General features: G+C 40.2%; 1 long non-coding RNA gene across 1 annotated transcript; it reads right to left on the bottom strand.

The window, feature by feature from the left end:
* Positions 1-15,926: 15,926 nt before the first annotated feature.
* On the bottom strand, positions 15,927-16,509 carry LOC127552442 (uncharacterized). Its single transcript, XR_007951388.1, has 2 exons — positions 16,416-16,509; positions 15,927-16,208 (listed from the first exon to the last, which is right to left on the bottom strand). It is a non-coding gene; the product is annotated as an uncharacterized LOC127552442 (long non-coding RNA).
* Positions 16,510-22,654: the final 6,145 nt, after the last annotated feature.

Genomic DNA, 22,654 nt, shown 5'->3' on the forward strand with positions numbered 1-22,654 from the left:
TAGGGAGCAAAAGGTTTTGATGGAGAATCACGTGAGAAATGACAGGGCAGAGAGGAGAATTAGAAAAAAAAAAAGAATATCACATGAAAGGTGTACATTTACAATATCAAAAGTGTAGAAGTCAAAGAAGTAGAGGATGAGAAAAAGCCATTGGATTTAGAAGTTAAAATCATCGCCTTGGAGAGCAGTTTCTGTACAAAATGATCAGAAGCCAGACTTGCAAGGTTGCAGTGAGGAAGTCGAGAGTGTAGCCAACTTTCAAGGAGTTGAAAAGGAATACTAGAAATCTAGAGAAATGCCCTAAGGGATAGAAAGGTCAAGTAAAGGTGTTCTACCTTCCTCCTTTGGGAACACAGCCACCATTGATGTCTTCTTGGAGTTTGGGAGAAGCCCAGGCAGCAAGAAAAAAGGCTTAACAAGTGCCAGATTATCCTGTGTGTATAGCATGATTGTGAGAATAGATTTCTTTATCAGCCTCCATTGCCTATCCCCCAAGCTCTGAGCATCGTTAAACAACCTTTGAAACATTGACTAGTGAGTCTTTGAGACAGGTCTGGGACCTGACATCTCTGCCAGGTATTCCTTCTGGCTCCCCTTTGAGCCTTCCCTCTGAGCTCCCTGACGTTGCCCCTTGTTGTGACGTCTTGATTGAGGGCTCATGGTGGATGAGCCCTTTGATCTCCCCTAAGGCTCATAGAGTGTGAAAAGAGCTCCAGTGTATTATGCAGCACAGCCTTGTTGATATACATTTTTGCAAGCGTGATCCATGCGTGAACAGTGGGCAATCCCCAATCACCATTCAGAGAAGGCTCCATCTGCCATACATGTGAGAGGCCCTGTCCAGGTATCCCTGCTTATGAGCAACTACTCTGTGACCCTCAGGCCGAAAGCTTTCCCACTTCTGCAACAGGCCAGAAAACTTACTGTCCCCCAAAGGTCAAGGTGGTCTCAGTACTCCCCCTCGGCAGGGTCCCATACTCTAGCACCCCTCCTCCCCTAAGAAATCCCCAGGTTATACTTCCCTAATAAAAAAATCTGATGATGAAGGTCTTTGCTAAATCTGGCTTAAGCCCACTATGAGATTCTCTTTCTTTCTCTCTTTCTCTCTCTCTCATAGTGCCTTCCCTTTAATGGCATCTTTCTCCTTACTATTTAAAAAAAAATCTCCTTACTATATCGCTAATTTTGCTAAACTCCTCTGTGCATTTAACCTGCCAGTTAATGGCCTTATGGCCATTCCTTATGGCATATTCCTTTAATAGATTCTTCCAAACTCTTTTCCTTGATAATGATATTCCCTTTGCTCTTTCAACTCTATTTCATATTTCCCAGTCCTGGTGCCTAGTTTACCTCTTATTTTATCTGCAATCTTTTCTCCTAAATAAACCTACTTTTTGGCAAAAAGAATGGCCATTGTGAATTTGCCATATGTTTATTTCGAACTAGGAATTGCTACCTTGACCTCATCACCATCACCAACATCAGACCCAGCATGAGAATTAGGTTTAGTATTATTATGTCTTGTGGTACAAAGGTCCTTCTCCTCACAGTGCCTGATTCAGAACAGAATTACAACAATGCTTGGCATTTAAAGCCCTCTGTAATCTTTCATCCTTCAAAAGGTATAGGAACCAACCAAAAAAAATTCAGTCTAGGCGTGCTTCTCACCAAGAGGGTGAGATATTTCCAAGAAACTTGAAAGGAAGTACTCAGTACTGTAAAGTAATGGATAATGGGATTGTTGTGAAATTGTTCATCTGAACAAAGAAATTAAATACCTATTAAAAAATACCTACAAGACTAGAGTGTTTGTGGCCCTAACTTTTGAGTTAGAAAGAAGCCCAGCCAGCTATGATCAGGCTTAACCAAATCCTTGACTATCCTATTTGTAATACAATGATTGTGAGGATGGAATTCTCTTATCAATCTCCATTGAATTTGTTTTACTCTTGGGTCACAGAGAGATGTGGAGGAGCTCAGAATATTAATGGGATAAGGACAAAATATGAGCCAATTTATGGTAAGTTTGTGAAATATTATATATTAGTGATTTTACACTTAAAACCCTCAACCACAACATGAGGAATGTGAGTCAAGATGAGGGTAGGTGCTTTTGTATATATAAGTAAATTTCTTATACTCTCTATAATTACAATATCAATACTTTTCACATGGAAGGTACTAATCCACTGTCTCTCCATGCTGGCTTCTATGCTACTTTTAGCTATGCTGAAGAGAAGACAGACCAAGAAGGGATACTGCAGGGGGAATAGGATCATTATATTTACCAACGAGAGAATGAAGAATCTTTTATTTTTCCCATTTAGAAGGCACCGAGGGAGAGAAAAGCTTCAGGATTTGTGCAGGTCCAAGGAATGACCACAAACAGGATTTCATCACTTATATTCCTGTGGTGGCACAATTTTCAAAATGGATGAACTTTTTTTTACAGCAACCACACCAGACACGTCCGGAGCATCTGCATGCAAACATGCAGGATGGTGTGGGAGAGTCACTCTGACTCGGAGATCCGGACTCCCATTCCTGGCTATTTGGAAGTCAGGCCAGCAGTGGCTAAGCTGCTGGTGAGGATGGGCTTGCCTGGACACCAGAAAGGACCTTGGAATGCTGCAAGAGGAAACAACCATGATGGCTCTGGAGCTTGGAACCTTCAGTGACCACCAGACATTAGCGGTCACCTGGAGACAGACTGGGGAGCAGTTGTGGGTATTACATAAGTTAGATTAGGACACACTTATCATGTAGAAGGACCACTATTTCTCTGCTCAACAAGAATTGTTTCCTTTTTGCTTCTTTATCTTCCATGACTAACACAGTGTCTATGCACATAATAGGCATTTAATAAATGCTTGTTGAACTGAATCGAATATGGATAGGGACTAAAAATGTATTTATGCATCAAGAAAAGAATAAATAGTTGGGGAGAGATGAGAGGGAGGGAATTTGTACCATCCATACTAGCTCTCTGGAGGGTCTCAGTACCGGTCCTTGTTCTTAGAAGAGGAGTGAAGAGGCAGGGACTCATGTGGATAGTCAAATATAGAGTCTGTTTATTTCAAGTTCTCTCTGCCTTAAATACTCTAGTACAATTATATCACCACAGCACACTGAGCATGTGCTAACTATAATAACCCATCTATTATTATGCAGATGCCTCTTTACTGCCAGTATCTCTGCTTCAACTGTCCCCTGACTTCTCAGGAAGGCTGAGACGCCCCAAGGGGAGATGGGGGAGCCGAACCAGACATTGTCAGCAGGTTCCCTCTGGGCTGAAGAGTCTTATACCTCACCCAGAGCTCCCCCCACTGACTGTGACCCTCTACAGGAATTATTGACGGAACAAGTTCCCCAAAAAAAGGGGAATGAAAGGAATCCAAGGAATAAGTAGAGGGGATGTTCTTGCCAAGAAGAGTCCCTTTGTACAAGCTAGCGAGAGCCGGGAGATCCCAAGTATGTACAGTGCTACCCTTAAGACTCTAGGGTAAATGACCGTCTCCTGGAGAACGTGTGAGGATAGGCCTTCACCCTGACACGTGTCCTGGCAGGAGCATCTTCCATGACATGCTAAGCCTGGGCCCTGGCCCAGGGAGACACATGCTTTGCTTCTTGATAAAGGGGACATGCCCTTTTAATCAAAGAGAACTAGCCATGGAGCAACATATTTGGCTAGTAGACAATAAAAGGAGAGACAGCTTCTTTTTTTTATAATTATAACTTTATTGACAGAACCCATGCCCAGGTAATTTTTTACAACATTATCCCTTGCATTCACTTCTGTCCCTGCAGATTGTCCTTTGCTTCTGCCTCTGCTTTCTTCAGCCTTCAATCCAGCTCAACTCTTCATGTAATTCCACTGAAAATATGTCCGAGAGCCTCTGTCTGTTTCTTTTATACGAGAGAGAGGAATTGTGGGATACAAGAGAGAAGGATTATGGGTTTTCTCCCACAGTGCTCTCTGGCCCCAAGAGCTTCAAGGGAGGTATGAATTCACAAAGTTACACAGTTAACTTTGTGAATCTCCCATACTTGTGAACTCCAATGAGTAAAGGTGTGAACACAAGCATTGTATCAATTAGTTCTACTTAGTACCTTGTTTCAGGTTCTGGCCCAAAACATCTTCTTGTAAGATCAGATCAATAATCTATCAACTCTAATGAGTTAGCAGTTTGTAAAGATTCCAACATGTTCTGATTTTTCCCCTTCCTCCCTCCCTCCCCTCCCCCAGATGCCAAGCAGTTAAATAGGTATATCCTAGATAGTTTTTGTGTACAGAACCGAACAGTTCTCTTGTTGCACAGGGAGAATTGGATTCAGAAAGTAAAAATAACCCGGGAAGAAAAACAAAAATGCAAACAGTTTACATTCGTTTCCCAGTGTTCTTTCTTTGGGTGTAGCTGCTTCTGTCTATCATTGATCAGTTGGAACCGAGTTAGATCTTGAGAGACAGCTTCTGAAACCACGTGTCCTGCTTTTCCTTGGAGCTATGGGGGAGCAGAAAAATCAAATACCATGAGGCGAGCCTGCGATGGGCCCTCAGGCCCTTGGGACCTCTTCTGTTTTATGTCTAGAACGTCTGGGACCCAGTAGCTGCTGCGTTTCACCTTTGGTCTCAAGGGGACCGCGTGGTTCTCAGGCCCTGAGGGTGGAGTCTTGACCTGTCCACGAGCAGTGAGCCACGGTGCCAGGCTGACCAGAGGGCTGCATTCAGTTACTACCCAGAGCGAGCAGGTCTGAGGGGAAGAGGAAGTCCCTTATCCTTGTTTATCTTAGTTCTTTCGTGTGTAAAATGAGCTGGAAAAGGACCTGGCCAACCTCCCTCTTGTCTTTTCCGAGAAAACCCCAATGGGGTCACAAAAAGTCAGACAAATGAACCCCAAAAGGCTGACACTTAAAACAGCGGTGTTCGTGATTTAATGAAGCAATAACAATAATACTAAATTTAACATTTATATAGTGCTACCATGTGCTAGGCGCTGTGCTAAATGCTTCACCAGTGTTATGTCGTTGGGTCCTTACAACAATCCTGCCACTGTGTTACGTGTGTGGACACCCAGGCAAGCAGAAATAAGGTGAGGTGCTCAGGGCAACAGAGCCAGTGGGAGTCTGAGGTGAATGGGAACCCAGGGCCTCAGCTCTGCCCCGGGCCCCCTTGCTGTCTCAAGCAGCAGCCTTAAGCAGACTGTAACAAGCGGTGGATTCGTGTTTTGTGTTCGGGGGAGGACCAAGACATAAGCCAAACCTAAGCTTTATTTAAGAAATAGTTCTACTCCAGGTTGAAGTGATGAAAATAATGAAATAATTAAAAAGAGACAAAAATAGTAGATAACTTGGGTTCTCTTTTTAGAATTCATGTTCCTTTAAGACTGAACACAGTTTAGTAAATTAGCCTGGGCTGCTTAGTAATAGAGGGCATGACCTTGGGTCCTATAAAGAGCTAGACTTAGGAAGGATTGTAAAGGAACACCTAGTTCTGAAATCTCTCCCTTATTGTAGAGAGCCCTCCCACATAAGATATACAGAGAAAGACACGATTAAATATTCACAGTATTGCTGTGAGTAAGTGAGTAAGTAAGTTATTAAATCCCTTTTATAGATGAAGAAATTGAAGCAGATAGGAATTAAATGACTTGCCCGGGTCATACGGCCATTAAATATCTGTTAATTTGAACTCTGGTCTTCCCAATTCCAAGTCCAACATTCTATTCAGTGTGCTACCTAATTTATGAGAGACTGGAGGGAAACTCAGCCATAAAGGGGAATAAAAAAAAGAACATTTAGACTCATCCACAGAAAAATATACAGATCCAAAGGAGAATAGGAAAAAGGCAAAAGTGAGAAGACCTTAACTTCTAAGGTCTCTTGCCTATTGTCAAAGAGGTGGTGGATAACAACAGGGGAATGAAAAGTTAAGTTTCCAGCCAAACCAATATATTGATTTATGGTACTTTGCTGGACTACATTCATCTATTACAAGATTTTTAATGGAAGAGGATAGTTATTGGGAAGTTATAGTGATGTTAAAAAAACAAAAAAAAAAGCTGAAAGAACAGCAAAGAAAGGAAGATAAAAGAACAGAAAAAGAAATTTTAAAATGTATAAGTCTGTAGTACTATTGAGGCTGGGGACTCCAAAAGGTTGGGGGTCGCAGATCAGTGTCACAAGGTGTCTCAAAAGAATTTGCAGGCTTATCAAATGTGATAGTGAGCAACCTTGTTTCACCCCTGATCTAGGTGAATGGTTCCAGTTTATCTTCATTATATATGATGCTTGCTGATTTGGAACTATGCCCAAAGGGCCATCAAACTGTCTATATCCTTTGATTCAGCAGTGATACTGCTAGGCCTCTATCCCAAAGAGATCTTTTTTTTTTTTTTTTAAAATTTTGAGATCACTTTCATATCTGAGATTCCATGATTTCATTTAAATTATTCAGGCAGATTTGTGAAGGGTGGATTGGAGGAAGGGGAAGCTGACTATAAATGGGAATCCATATTAGGAGGCTATTGCAATCATCCAGGTGAAAGGTTACAAGAGTCAGCACTAACGTGGTAGAAAAAAAAGATATGACTGAGTCCTTGAGACCTTGTCCCATTTAAGTTATCCCTGACATGTGGATAGAACATTCTTATAGATTTTGCACAGAAGTGATAGTGTCCATATGGGTCAATCCAAGAGAAATGACATGATATCAAAAGAAAAAAAAAATCTATGTTGGTTTTACCTGGTATTATTGTACTTCATTTTTGATTACTTGATTCTTCTACTGCTGCTCCACAATCTCATCTCTCCTTTTTTCCATCTTTGTTAACCTATATCTGGAATATGTCTCCCCTTTGCATCCCTAGCCATTATTTTTAAATCCAAGTTGCAATTATTAAAATCCCAATTGAAATATTCATAGCAGTTCTTTTTGTAGCAAAAAAGTGTAAACTAAGTAGAAACCCAATAGTTGGAGAATGGTTAAACAAACTGTGGTATGTGAATATATATATATGAACTGTGAATATAAAGAATTTTGAAAAGTATGAGAAAGGTCTTTTACAAATGGATACAAAGAAAAGCAAGAAGAAAGAGAAAATCAATATACACCATGGGTATAATATAAATGAAAAAATAAACAACAATAAGAAACAATGCTATGGAATTATAACCAAATAGTCCTAAAGAAAAAATGAGAAAATATACTACTCTACCTTCTTTGCAGAGATAGACAAGGAGGGAGGGGATGTGAACCATCACATATATTATCAAAAGTGGTTTATGATTTAGTTTTGTTAACCCTTCCCTACCTCCCTTCTTTTTAAAATACTCCTTATTGATATCTTTTGTTTTTAAATCATCTAGATTTTTTTTAAATAACTTTTTATTGACAGAACCCATGCCAGGGTAATTTTTTACAGCATTATCCCTTGCACTCACTTCTGTTCCGATTTTTCCCCTCCCTCCTTCCATTCCCTCCCTCAGATGGCAAGCAGTCCTTTACATGTTGAATAGGTTACAGTATATCCTAGATACAATATATGTGTACAGAACCGAACAGTTTTCTTGTTGCACAGGGAGAATTGTATTCAGAAGGTAGAAATAATCCGGGAAGAAAAACAAAAATGCAAACAGTTTACATTCATTTCCCCATGTTCTTTCTTTGGGTGTAGCTGCTTCTGTCCATCCTTGATCAATTGAAACTGAATTAGCTCTCTTTATCGAAGAGATCCACTTCCATCAGAATACATCCTCAAACAGTATCAATGTTGAGGTATATAATGATCTCCTAGTTCTGCTCATTTCACTTAGCATATCCCAAAGAGATCTTAAAGGAGGGAAAGGGACCTGTATGTGCAAGAATGTTTGTGGCAGATCTCTTTGATCTGATTTCCAGAAACTGGAAACTGAGTGAATGCCCATCAATTGGAGAAAGGTTGGGTAAATTGTGATATATGAATATTATGGAATATTGTTGTTCTGTAAGAAATGACCATCAGGATGAATACAGAGAGGCTTGGAGAGATTTACAGGAACTGATGCTAAATGAAGTGAGTAGAACCAAGAGAACAATGTACATAGTAATAAGATTATGTGATGAGCAACTGTGATGGACATGGCTCTCTTCAACAATGAGATGCTTCAAACCAATTCCAGTTGTTCAGTGATGAAGAGAGCCATCTACACCCAGAGAGAGGACTGTGGGAACTGATTGTGGTTCACAATATAGCATTTCTACTCTTTCTGTTATTGTTTGCTTGCATTTTGTTTTCCTTCTCAGATTTTTTTTTCTTTCTAGATCCAATTTTTCTTGTGCAGCAAGATAGTGTATAAATATGTTTTTTTTTTGTGTGTATATATATATACACATATATATATGCATATATATATATATGATTTAACATATTTAACATGTATTGGACTACCTGCCATCCTGGGAAGGGAATAAGGAGGGAAAAATTTGGAACAGCAAGGATCTGTTTGGAATCTTTGGACTTGGAAATTTGGAATTTGAAATTTTTTTAAAATAAGTTTTTATTGATAGAACCCATGCCAGGGTAATTTTTACAGCATTATCCCTTGCACTCACTTCTGTTCCGATTTTTCCCCTCCCTCCCTCCACCCTCTCCCCCAGATGGCAAGTAGTCCTTCACATGTTGAATAGGTTACAGTATATCCTAGATACAATATATGTGTGCAGAACTGAACAGTTTTCTTGTTGCACAGGGAGAATTGTATTCAGAAAGTATAAATAACCCGGGAAGAAAAACAGAAATGAAAGCAGTTTATAGTCATTTCCCAGTGTTCTTTCTTTGGGTGTAGCTGCTTCTGTCCATTCTTGATCAATTGAAACTGAATTAGCTCTCTTTATCGAAGAGATCCACTTCCATCAGAATATATCCTCAAACAGTATCGTTGTTGAGATATATAATGATCTCCTGGTTCTGCTCATTTCACTTGGCATCTGTTCATGTAAGTCTCGCCAGTCCTCTCTGTATTCATCCTACTGGTCATTTCTTACAGAACAATAATATTCCATAACATTCATATACCACAATTTACCCAACCATTCTCCAACTGATAGACATCCATTCATTTTCCAGTTTCTAGCCACTACAAACAGGGCTGCCACAAACATTTTGGCACATACAGGTCCCTTTCCCTTCCTTAGTATCTCTTTGAGATATAAGCCCAGTAGTAGCACTGCTGGATCAAAGGGTATGCACAGTTTGATAACTTTTTGAGCATAGTTCCAAATTGCTCTCCAGAATGGCTGGATGTATTCACAACTCCGCCAACAATGTATCAGTGTCCCTGTTTTCCCACATCCCTTCCAACATTCCACATTATCTTTCCCTATCACTCTAGCCAATCTGACAGGTGTGTAGTGGTATCTCAGAGTTGTCTTAATTTGCATTTCTCTGATTAATAATGATTTGGAGCATATTTTCATATGTCTATAAATAGTTTCAATTTCTTCGTCTGAGAATTGTCTGTTCATATCCTTTGACCATTTATCAATTGGAGAATGGTTTGATTTCTTATAAATTAGAGTCAATTCTATATATATTTTGGAAATGAGGCCTTTATCAGAACCTTTGATTGTAAAAATGTTTTCCCAGTTTATTGTTTCCCTTCTAACCCTGTCTGCATTTGTTTTGTTTGTACAAAAACTTTTCAATTTGATATAATCAAAATTTTCTATTTTGTGGTCAATAGTAATCTCTAGTTCTTCTTTGGTCATAAATTCCTCCCTCTTTCATAGGTCTGAGAGGTAAACTATCCTATGCTCTTCCAATTTATTTATAATCTCATTCTTTATGCCTAGGGTCATGGACCCATTTTGACCTTATCTTGACATACGGTGTTAAGTGTGGGTCAATGCCTAGTTTCTGCCATACTAATTTCCAATTTTCCCAGCAATTTTTGTCAAATAATGCGTTCTTATCCCAAAAACTGGGGTCTTTGGGTTTGTCAAACACTATATTATTAAAGTTATTGGCTGTTTTGTCTTTTGAACCTAACCTATTCCATTGATCAACTAGTCTATTTCTTAGCCAATACCAGATAGTTTTAGTAACTGCTGCTTTATAATATAATTTTAGATCTGGTACAGCTAGGCCACTTTCATTTGATTTTTTTTTTTCATTAATTCACTTGAAATTCTTGACCTTTTGTTTTTCCATATGAACTTTGTTGTTATTTTTTCTAGTTCATCAAAGTAGTTTTTTGGGAATCTGATTGGTATAGCGCTAAATAAATAGATTAATTTAAGTAGTATTGTCATCTTTATTATATTTGCTCGCCCCATCCAAGAGCATTTAATATTTTTCCAATTGGTTAAATCAGACTTAATTTGTGTGGAAAGTGTTTTGTAGTTTTGCTCATAAAGTTTCTGATTTTCCCTTGGCAGATAGATTCCTAAATATACAATCAGTAGTTACTTTAAATGGAATTTCTTTTTGTAACTCTGTTGGGTTTTGTCAGTAATATATAAGAATGCTGATGACTTATGTGGGTTTATTTTGTATCCTGAAACTTTACTGAAGGTGTGGATTGTTTCTAATAACTTTTTAGTAGATTCTCTGGGGTTCTTTAAGTATACCATCATATCATCAGCAAAGAGTGATAATTTGGTTTCCTCATTGCCTATTCTTATTCCTTTAATCTCTTTCTCAACTCTTATTGCCAAAGCTAGCATTGGAATTTGAAATTTGGAAAGCAAGGATCAATGTTGAAAAATTACCTTTGCATATATTTTGTAAACAAAAAGCTTTAATTAATTAAAAAAATCTGCGGGCTTGAATCCATATCAAGTCAAGGGGTGAAGTTTATTGTTATTGTAAGATAGGAGCCAAGGAAGGATTAGCAAAAAGCTGCTAGTTACCTAGTTTGTTTTTTGTTTTTCTCTCAGAATGGAGTAAATTTCTGGAATTATTCCCAATGTTTCAGGAATTTTTCTTGCCATCTTAAAATGACTAACTGCCAAACTTTTTAGTCATTGCTCTCAAAACTTTGAGAATTTGCTAAGATGCTATTTTAGTTTTAATTAGCTGATTTGTGTGTGTGTGTGTGTGTGTGTGTGTGTGTAGCCCCCAGCATGGTCAGAACTGAAGTCCACAGAAAAAAAGTTAGGCTTTTTAAGAAATATTTCCACATTCTTAGTATAGGATAGAAGTTTTTTCTTGTTGGTTGCACTTTAAATCTTTCTAGGTAACAAAATCTAGCTCACAGAAAGAACATCTGATACAGAGATGCAGACACAGACAAAAATGACATGAAAGAGGTCTGTCCCATCTTTGCCAAAAGCCATAAAATTTTTCCAAAAGCCATCCTATAGCACTTCATCTCTCCTGATATCCCAGAGAAAATGAAAAGGTGGCAAAGGTTCCCTAGGAACTTTGACAAAAATTGCAAGAATTTAGAAATCCCCAGTCAAAGAAAACTTGCTCAGCATGGAGCTCACAATGACCCAGACAAGTCTTCCAGTGGCTTGGATTGTCCCACCAATAGGATTGAGGGGGAAAAAATGGGAGGTTTACTTTGACAAAAAGGGAATCGAGCCAGGGGCGGCCAGACTCTCCCCATATGAGTCACTAAATGTTGAGGTTGGAAAGGGACCCCAAAAGGTTGAGGGTAGCAGACCACTGTTGCAAGGTGTCTCAAAAGAATTTGCAGGCTTAAACCCATCTCCAAGTCAGGGAGCAAAGTTTAATGTAATTATAAAGCCTGAAGTATGCTAAAGTCCAAAGAATTTAATAAAGCACCAGAAGCAAGGAGACACATTTATCTAGTTCATGTTACTGATATGCTCATTTTATGGCCTAGAGGTAGAACTGAGGAGTGATCTCAGGAATTTGGTTATCACTGACCAGTGATAATCTAGGATCATCAAAGCCAGAAGACTTTAGAATCATTGAGGGACAAACTTGTCTGAACAATGGTATTCTAAGATTAGAGAATCTCAGGATCATTAATATATCTTCCTTAAAGTCTAAGGGAAGAAATATTATATTCCTAGGCCAGAAAACTTATAGTCATTGACAGAACAATAGCATTCTTGGATCAGAGGACCTCAGGATCACAGACTCCTAAGCCAGAAGATTTAGAATCATTGACATTGTTAGAACAGAAGCCCCCTAAGGTCAGGGGACCTTAAAATTATTGCTGTCTCCCCTAGAAGTTTTATTCCATCATTATTAAAGCTCACACTCTATGGGGGAGCTGACAAAGAAATAAATATGTACAAACAAGGTAGAGACAAGATAAATAGGAGATAATAAACAAAGGGAAACCCATAGAGTTAAGAGGGGTTAGGAAAAGCTTCCTGGAGAAGGCAGGGTTTTAGCTGGGATTTAAAGGAAGGCAGAAAGTCAAGAGGAGGAGAGAGAATGTTCTGGGCGGCAGGGGACAATCAGAGAAAACGTTTGGAGCCTGGAGATGTTTGTGGAATACAAAGCACAGCAGTGACACTGGATTGAAGTAGACTAAGAGTATAAAAAGATGAGAAGGGGAGGAGGAATAGATTATGAAGATTATGAAGGAATAGATTTGAAAGCTAAATAAAGGATTTGTTATTTGATCTTGAAGGTGAGAAGGGGCCACTGGAGTTATCAAATAGGGTGGTACCATTATTGGAACTTCACTTTAGGAAAATAACTTTGATGCACAATATAGAGGATGCACAGAACTGGGGAGAGACTTGTGGCTGGCAGCTCCAATAAAGTTTCCATTATGTTCCAAAAATTAGGAATTAATGAAGCGGTATCTTTTGTCTGATATTCTTAATCTCTCTTTCCTTCTATGAATAAATCAGTTTCCTCAAAAGTGTATTGAGTTTGAATTCTCCTCTGGGGCTATCCTATGATGCATACTTAAAAGTTGACATTTCTGGTTCTGGTCTACCATGTAAAGTTTTGGGACCTGCTTCTGGCTAATCATGACTAGGGACTAAAAAGCCTAGACTCTAAGATCCTAGAGTCATTGACTGAACAGTCAGAAGAACCCACAACTCAGTTTCCAGAGGTTTGTTTTTATCTCCCTACATAGGCTTTCTGTCAGTACTTATCTAGCCTGGGCCAGTAAGGCTCAAATTGGATGACTTCTTTAATAATTTTTTCCTGACCCTGGGTGAACAAGAATTTATTCTGAGTTGCCCTTATCTGGGTTTGGAAGTGACCCTGTAAGTCTGAGAGGTCCATAGATGAATGGTGACAGGGAAAAAGTCCTCAGATACTACTCCAACACTCAAGGAGAGGATAGCTGTGGACAAGAAGATGGACTTAAAGCTGGACAGTTTTACCAGAAAATACAGACTAGTAGTTGTTTCAACAGTGCAGAACTAAGGTGAAATAAATGGCTAATTAACAATCCTAAAAATTGTTTTATGTCTTGAGAAATTTGAAATATCAATTTCCCAATAGATTAAAAAGAAAAGAAGTGGGTGTCTCTTTTACTAACTGTGGACTACACTGTCTTTAGTTTGAGGGCAAAACATATCTTCCCCAAAAGAATATGTGCATTAATATTAAAGTTACTATTATTCCCTTTGGTTTAAAAAAAATTTCAAACTGAAAAATAAGTACTTTGGTTTTGTCAATGTGGAATTTTTTCATCTCTTGTGTCAGTACTACTAGAAAAATGAGTTAGGAATTGCTTAAGTAAAAGAGTTGTCTGTTGAGCAAAAGAAATTCTGGCCAGAATCTCTCTCCAAACAAAATGCTTGTAAAATAATAAAATGTGTCTCTGACAGATCTGGCTAAAACTCAGAGTGTTGTGCACTTTCGTTCCATAGAAAGAAAAAAATGAATCCATTGTTTTCTTCCTTCTGTCATCTCCTCTTTCAAAGACCCCTAACCAACTTCTTTCCAGGTTTTTGGTCGATGATCCTTCCTTGATCCTCCAGAAAGATCTACTTAAAAGATACTGACTTCTGATTCTCCCAGTTTAGAAAGCTATGGTATAACTTCCTACCCTTCTTTGCAAAGGTATAGGAATATGAGTATGAAATATTGCTGTATTGGTTAGTTTGATTTTTCTGTATATTGATTGATATTTCTATAAGGCTCTTAGGGAGGGAAGGGGAAATATAATATTTGGAAATGAAGGTAATGTTAAAATAAAAAAATAAATAAATAAGTTTTTTAAAGTTTAAAAATGCCTGTTTTTAAAATAATATCCACACTAACATCTAGTCTTTTCTTCCTCCTCAAAGTATTCATGAAGTGAATACTAAACTAATTTACTTTCAAGAATTAAAAGAAGTCCATGCTGCTCCTTTGTCATTATGATCAGGTCAGTTTTCCAGATTGTCCCGTTTGCATAAAATAAGGAGAGGCTGGAAACTCAATCAACTATCATTCAGTCTCCAGTCTCAATGACGTGAGGCCAAAACTCTTAATCAGACCATCCTTTCTGAGACTGTCTGGATAGTCTTGTTAGCATCTTTAAAGACAGTCAGAACAAGCTTTATGACAAACTTGATGGGAACTTAGTTTTCCCAGACTGTCTTTGGAATAGAGAAATGCAGATGTGTGGGACTGTGTCATCCACAAAAATAATCAAAGACTCTCAGAGTAAGAAAAAGCAAAAAGAGGTTTTATTATGATCTCCTGAGAAAGGGCATCTCCTATCTGACAAGGTGTTTGTCAGAAGTGCAAAGCATAAACTGCAATACCAAATTAAATAGCCTGAAGGCAGAAGCCCCCAAAGTTTTCCTACTGGCCTTTTCTCCCATTGTTTGAGGGAATCCAGGTTTACATTCTAATCCTAGAAATCTAACCTAGAAACAAAATACAAATAAATAATGATAAACTCTTAATTTAATTTAAATTTCCCTAGAGAACTGATATACAAACAGATATAGAATTCCAAGCCATCATCACCTTTGTAAGAAGTACTTTAAAAATGCTAATTTAGAAGTGGTGGGAAATAGGAGGGGACAACATCTTCAACTTTTAGTTATAGCTATGTATTATTGATGTAATATAGCTTCTAGGGGAGACAGCAATGATTTTGAGGTTCCCTGACCTTAGGGGACTTCTGTTCTAACAATAAGTTAGTAATTCTAAGTGCTCTAGCTTTGGAGTCTGGCCCAGGAGACTCCCACACTGAATCTAAAAATTACTATCTGTCTAGATTCTCAAGTCTCCTGGCCCCGGGGTAGTCTCGGGACCAAAGGCCTGAGACAATAGTGAATAGACCTCTCCTCAGTTCCTTGCTGTCAGAAAGATAATCTGTGGGTCAGTGAGAACCAAATTCCAGAGAGCAATTGGTCCTAACTCTGGGCCACAAAATTAGCATACCTATAACACAAAGAACTAGATAATTGTGTCTCTTTGCTTCGGTTGCTTTGCTAAGTTCTCTTGGAATTTAGACCACTTGTAATGGCATTAAAATTATAATAAACTTTGCCCTTTGACTGGGAAATGGGTTCAAGCCTTGAAATTCTTTTGAGACAGATCATGATACTGGTTTGTGACCCTAAACTTTTGGGGTCCCTCTCCCAACCTCAACATTATTATAAAGTATTAAGTCACAAGTGAAGTGTAGGTTAAGGCTATTTTCCCATAAGAGCATCTTCACTTTGCTCATGTTAATTACTTCCAATTCCTCCATTTTTTATTTATCCTTGAAGACCTCTCACACCATTCTTGATAACATTTCCTCAACCAATTTGTTTTTAGTCTCCAATCTCTCTGGATCTGACTTGTCCTTTTTATCTAGTGGGGTCCATCCTTGTCTAACTGGACCTCCTTCTCCAGGTTGCTCAGTCTTTATAAATTGGGGCTCTGTACCCCCGGCTCCTATCTGGGGCCATCTATCACCCCAACCACTTGTGTCCCCGGTAATTAGAATAAAACTGTCTTTCCCTAAAGTCAGCAACAACAGAAATGCTAAAAGAAACAGATCATAAACTTCCCATACATATTCTCAAGGTTCATGTGCCCCCCCAGCAGGAGGTCCCCGGGATGGTTGAATCCACAGCCCACTCAGTGGGAACATTAACTGGTCTCTTAGTCCGAGGGTGGTGAGTCCAGCCTTTCTCCTTTGTCCTCCCAGCGATGTCTGATGTCAGCAAGACTTGGAAAAGTCCTCCCCAAGGGAGGGAGTTTTTCCTCTTTCCATCTCCATCAGTTCCCAGTCTCTGGGCTGAAATTTGTGTATAGGGACTGTAGTGGTGAAGTCTGAGCAATCAGCCCTTCATTCTGCAACAGAGTCAAATGTTTTACCATATAATTCCTGAGGAATTTGTCTCTACGTCAATATGGGGTCCCAGTTTCCCTCTCCTCTTCCCCGTGAGGATGTCCAAAGAGGAGCTCCCGGGGATTATGCAACATTCCTCCGGGGTTTGGCCCTAATTCTAAGGAGGGTCAGCTGCCTCTTGATCTGTGGGTTCATTCTTTCCACCTTACCCGAGGAAGGAGGGTGCCAAGGAGTATGAGCTCCCAGGTGATCTCCTAGGCCTTTGCCAGGGACTGGAGAACCTTCGAGGTAAGATGAGCCCCCTGGCCCGTGGCTATGCTCTCCCCCTCCCATATCTGGGAATAATTTGCTCCCATAAGATCTAACAGCCCGAGCAGTAGTTTGGGTCCCTGGGAAGGCCTGTGATACCATGAGGTCAGATGGTCTATTATGACAAGCAGGTATCTGAGGAGACCCACCCAAAGCAGCTCAGTCAAGTCCGCCTGAAAAGGCCCGGGGTCTTGCTCCTGCCAGGGCCTGGCACAGGGCAGACTCACTTGCCCTTTGACAAATAAGGCAACATCCGCGAGGTAGTGTGCAGGGGTGGCCAGGCCAGGAGCCGAGAACCAGGTTAAGACTGCATCATGTAGGTTCTGGAGGTCCCAGCAACTGCCTTGCAGTAAAATCCGCCTCACGGTTGCCTTATAGCACTTCTGGGCCGTCAGAGAGGTGCCATTTACCCTTACAGTCCTCCTGGGCCCAGCTCTCTACTCTTCTGATCAAGGTCAGCCGCGAGACTTGGGGAAAGGAGGGAGTCAAGACCAACAGGGGAGGGGGCCAGCCCCGTCTCACTTCTGTTTTCTCTAGCTTCCAGTGGCTGGCCAGGTGGATGCCCTTTCACATGTCCCACGGCAACGGTAACATGCTTCTCGGGACTTGTAGGGATGTAGTGTGGGCTAATGCCCTACCCCTACTGTTAGCCATACTCCTTTCTTCCCAAATTTTTCCTCCCCTCAGGCATACCTAGAATCAGCATAAACATTCCCTTCCTTCTTTTCCAATAACTGTGGGGCTTGATTGAGCACCTAAAGTTTACTCCCTCACTAATTAGGTACCTCAAGTATCTTATTTCCCTTTCCCAAAATGGTTGCTTTTCTTGTAAGATTCAGAGCCCTCCCCTTCTTCCAAGGGGGACTTACTGACCTCTTCTTTTTCACCAACATATTACCTGGGGGAGCTCTAAATTTCCCCAAAATAGCTTTTAGCACTTGCCCAAACAGATTAGGAGATTCTGTATATCCGTGGGGTAGAACACACCACCTATACTTCAGGTTTTCTTCCAGTATCCAGTCTTCCCATTCAAAGGCAAACATATCCCTGTCTACAACTCTAAACCACTTACTGGTTTCAAAAATCTTTCCCATTGAAAACTGGGACACTGATGCATTGTTGGTGGAGTTGTGAACGAATCTAGCCATTCTGGAGAGCAATCTGGAATTATGCCCAAAAAGTTATCAAACTGTGCATACCCTTTGATCAAGCAGTGCTACTACTGGGCTTATAGCCCAAAGTGATACTAAAGAAGGGAAAGGGACCTGTATGTGCCAAAATGTTTGTAGCAGCCCTGTTTGTAGTGGCTAGAAGCTGGAAAATGAATGGATGCCCATCAATTGGAGAATGGCTGAGTACGTTGAGGTATATGAATGTTATGGAATATTATTGTTCTGTAAGGAATGACCAGCAGGATGAATACAGAGAGGACTGGCGAGACTTACATGAACAGATGCCAAGTGAAATGAGCAGAACCAGGAGATCATTATATACCTCAACAATGATACTGTTTGAGGATGTATTCTGATGGAAGTGTGTCTCTTCGATAAAGAGAGCTAATTCAGTTTCAATTGATCAAGGATGGACAGAAGCAGCTACACCCAAAGAAAGAACACTGGGAAATGAATATAAACTGTTTGCATTTTTGTTTTTCTTCCCGGTTATTTCTACCTTCTGAATCCAATTCTCCCTGTGCAGCAAGAGAACTGTTCAGTTCTGCACACATATATTGTGTCTAGGATATACTGTAACCTATTCAACATGTAAAGGACTGCTTGCCATCCTCAGATGGGAGGGAATGGAAGGAGGAAGGGGAAAAATCGGAACAGAAGTGAGTGCAAGGGATAATGCTGTAAAAAATTACCCTGGCATGGGTTCTGTCAATGAAAAGTTATTTTAAAAAAATCTTTCCCATTATTGTATATGGATCTGGTACTACTGGATGAGAAGGGAGGACTATTTTATTTCCCTCAAATCCTGCAGTGACCCATAGGCGCTGTCTCCCTTCTTAACTAGTATTGGGGTATTAAAGGGAGATATGCAGAGTCTTACTAAGTCTTGGATTACAGGTTGTAGTCCTCTTTTTCCCTCCAAAGGAATGGGGTATGTTAGGTCCTTCTTGCAGGAGCTGTTAAATCTCCCCTCCTGAAGTCTGTTCAGAGGAGTACACACCCAGGGGAAGACTGGCAAATAGACTTTACACCTATGCCCCCGGCAGAGATTTCAAGTTGTTTTGGTCTTTGTTGACACCTTTACTAACTGGGTAGAAGCCTTTCCCTGCAAGACTAAGGAGGCTCAGGAGGTATCAAAATGTTTGCTAAAAGAGATCATATCTGGATTTGACAGAGAATGGCCCAGGCTAAATAACCTAAAATGTGGCCGAGGCACTTAAGGTCACTAACCTCCTCCACTCTGCTTCCTCAGGTTTCTGGGAAGGTGGAGAAAATGAATCACACCCTCGAGCGAGTCCTAACAAAACTGTGCTTAGAGACTTCAAAGGATTGGGTAAAGAATCTCCCACTAGGGCTTCTTAGAGCCGGCCTTGCACCTTGGGAGAACATCAAGCTGAGACCCTTCGAACTTCTGTATGGGAGGCTTTTCTTAACCACCAATACTCTTGTGGATCCAGAACAGCATCGGGTCACTCAGTTTGCTACACAGCTCGGTGCACTTCAGAAAGCCCTTTCTGAATACACAGAGGAACATATCCCTAAAACTACAGACACTCATGCTCAGACCACCTTCCCTGTAAATCCAGGGGACATGGAGTACTTGAAATCTTGGAAGCCTCAAGGTGCTGACCCTCTAGGTGTAAAGTGGAAAGGACCATATAAGGTCACTCTTACTACTCCAATGTCAGTCAAACTGGAAGGGTTCCCCAGCTAGACTCCTATTTCTAGCATTTAAAGTGCTACTCCTGGTACCTCTTCTCCCTCAGACATTCCTGCATATTTCTGTGAACCCATAGAGGATCTGCAACTGCTCTTCCACAGGACTCCTGGAAACATTCTGGAGAGAGAAGGGTGAAATTGTCTGTATCCTTCCCTCCCTCACTCTAGCTTTCTTTCTTGTTATTTTTCACTTTTTCCAGGTGTACCTTTAACAACACTCTGAGGATGAGAGCTTTTTCTTAGTATTTTCTCTCTAGCTCTCTCTGTGTCACTTTTTGGGCCAGTGGGGAGAAAACACTTAGGCTAGGGAACTCTGTGGGTAGAGGGGGCATTCAGGGTTGTTGTGTGCTCTCAGCATCCTCAAGGCAGCCCACATATGGGATGTAATGCATTATTTGCAAAGACCCCATTCCCAAATGTTGCCATCTCCACTTTGAACACCACTCCATTTGTACTACTACCCCCCCCCCCCCCTGGGGAATAACTTTAACCTGACTATCCCCTGTTTTCTTGTTGGAAAAGATCTCTTACCCACATATCTCAACACCTATATCCCTGGTACAGAAATTTCACTGTGACCTATAATGTGATGTTCTTCTTCTTTAAAATATAATGGTTCTCTCTGGGAGCAGGTTTCTTGGGGAGGTTTTCTGGAGGCAGCCTTAGTTTCAGTTAAAAGTAATAATCACCTCAAAACGCAGCCAGGTGATAAAAGTTCAAACATTTATTTTCTCCTTCCAAAATAGAGGCCTATCTTTCTGCTTGGTTCCAAGAGCTCTTGCAATTGTCCTTTGCCTCTGCTTTCTTCAGCCTCCAGCCAGCACCAAGGTGGAAGATGGAATGAATCTCTCTTGCCTCTGAGAGAGGGCTTCTGGCTGAACTCACTTGACTCTCCCCTCTCAATCTTTTCATCTGAACTAACTAACTGAGCCTCTGTCTGCTTCTTATATATGATCTCCTCTGAGAGAGTGGGATTATGGGTTTCCTCCCAGAGTGCTCTCTGGCCCTAAGAGCTTCTTACTTATATGAGTTCTCTAAAGGTGTGAACACAAGCATTGTTTTTATCAGTTCTACTTAGTACCTTGTTTCTTCTGGCCCATAACATCTCCTTGTAAGATCAGATCAATCATACTGAACCATGCTAAATTAGATAATTATTGTCTCTATCAACTCTAATGATTTGACACTTTGTAAGGATTCCAACACATAATGGTCATGTTTACATTCCAGATACTGGGACATTGATTTGTACCACTAATACTGTGAAGCAATAGAGTGCAACCCCTCTCACGCCTGCTGCAGTTTCACCTTGACAACCTGTACTAGCTGTACAGGTGGGTCAAGGGCTCGCTGTACCTATGACTATGGGTTATCCTCTGAAATAACTGTAGGATATCCATTCCAAAATTATTCTGGCAAATTCACTCCATCTCAACCACCTGGCCAATGAAACTGCATGCTCTCTCCGAGAGATCCAAGAGTCTCTGGACTCTCTTGCTAACATCGGTTTAGATAACAGGTTGACCTTGGATTATCTTCTTGCCTCCAGTGGTGGTATCTGCACCCTTGCCAATTCTTCCTGTGGCATGTACATCAACAACTCAGGGAAGGTTGAGCTTCATACCAAGAGGATCCTAGAGAAAGCTGGCTGGATGCGAATTTATGAAAGTCTCATCTCATCCCCCCAAGCTTTCCTCTGGATACAGTTCCTGGTTAACGGCCCTACTAACCCCTATACTACCTCCACTTTTAATAATTCTTTTTTTGCCCTTGCATTTTTAACCTACTTGTGAAATTTGTTTCTTCCAGACTCCAAGTTATGAACTTCCAATTACTCGTTCAACCTGAATACTATTGACTAAGTGGGACTAGCAGGAGTTTCTCCAAAGTCAGCACCTCTAAAACCTCAGTAAGATATACAATAAAATTTTCTCCATTTACAACTGAAAATAAGATAGTTTTTTTGGACAATCTGAACCCACAGGGCAATTGAGTTATAGAGGATCTAGTAGCTCCAGTATTTATCAAGAAAACAACTTCCTCTTTGTCTGGTCCTACCCCTAAATTTATGAAGGGATCTGGGTGGGTTCTTTCAATAAGCTCCTGATATTCCTTCTCTTTTTCTTATCTTCTTTTTAAAAATTTTTATTGAAACTTTTTATTTTCAAAACATATACAAGGATAATTTTTCACCATTGATCCTTGCAAAATCTTGTGTTCCTATTTTCCCCTTTCTCCCCATTCCCTCCCCTAGATGACAAATAATTCAATATATGTTAATCATTGTAAAAATATATGTAAATCCAATATAGGCATACATATTTATACAATTATCTTCTTGCACAAGAAAAATCAAATCAAAAGGGGAAAAAATGAGAAAGAAAATAAAAATTCAAACAACAAAAGAAGTGAAAATGCTATGTTGTGATCCACACTCAGTTCCCACAATTCTCTCTCTGGGTGTAGATGCTCTCTTCATTACTACACAAGTGGTTTGCATCCTCTCATTGTTGAAGAGCCACATCCATCAGAATTGATCATGGAATAGTCTTATTGTTGCTTTGTATAATAATCTCTTGGTTCTCCTCACTTCACTTAGCATCAGTTCGTGTCTCTCCAGGCCTTTCTGAAATCCTCCTGCTGGTCATTTCTTACAGAACAATAATATTCCATAACATTCATATACCACAATTTACCCAGCCATTCTCCAATTGATGGGCATCCATTCAGTTTCCAGTTTCTAGCCACTACAAACAGGGCTGCCACAAGCATTTTGGCACATACAGGTCCCTTTCCCTTCTTTAGTATCTCTTTGGGGTATAAGCCCAGTAGAAACACTGCTGGGTCAAAGGGTATGCACAGTTTGATAACTTTTTGAGCATAGTTCAAATTGCTCTTCAGAATGGTTGGATTTGTTCACAACTCCACCAACAATGCATCAGAAAACACAGACTATCTAGTATTGATGTGGGAAAGATTCCTTTCTAGATTCCCACCCCCTCCTGTTGAAGGTAATTACCCTTTAACTCACAAATCCTGGTTAGTTTCTTTTCCTCTGCTGACTAATATGCTTAAATTCAGGAGTTGCCACCTCTGATCTGAGGTCGCATCCCAAAAGGAAAGGGCAGAAGGAGGGAAGCTCAGGAGAGCCCACACACGCTCCTGACCGGAACCAAATGTTGAGGTCTAGATTTGGGAGATACCTAAATGAAATTAGGTTTAGTTAAGGTTTAGTGGCAGGTTTGGGG

This window comes from Antechinus flavipes, chromosome 2, assembly GCF_016432865.1.
Source record: "Antechinus flavipes isolate AdamAnt ecotype Samford, QLD, Australia chromosome 2, AdamAnt_v2, whole genome shotgun sequence".
Lineage (NCBI taxonomy): Eukaryota > Metazoa > Chordata > Mammalia > Dasyuromorphia > Dasyuridae > Antechinus > Antechinus flavipes.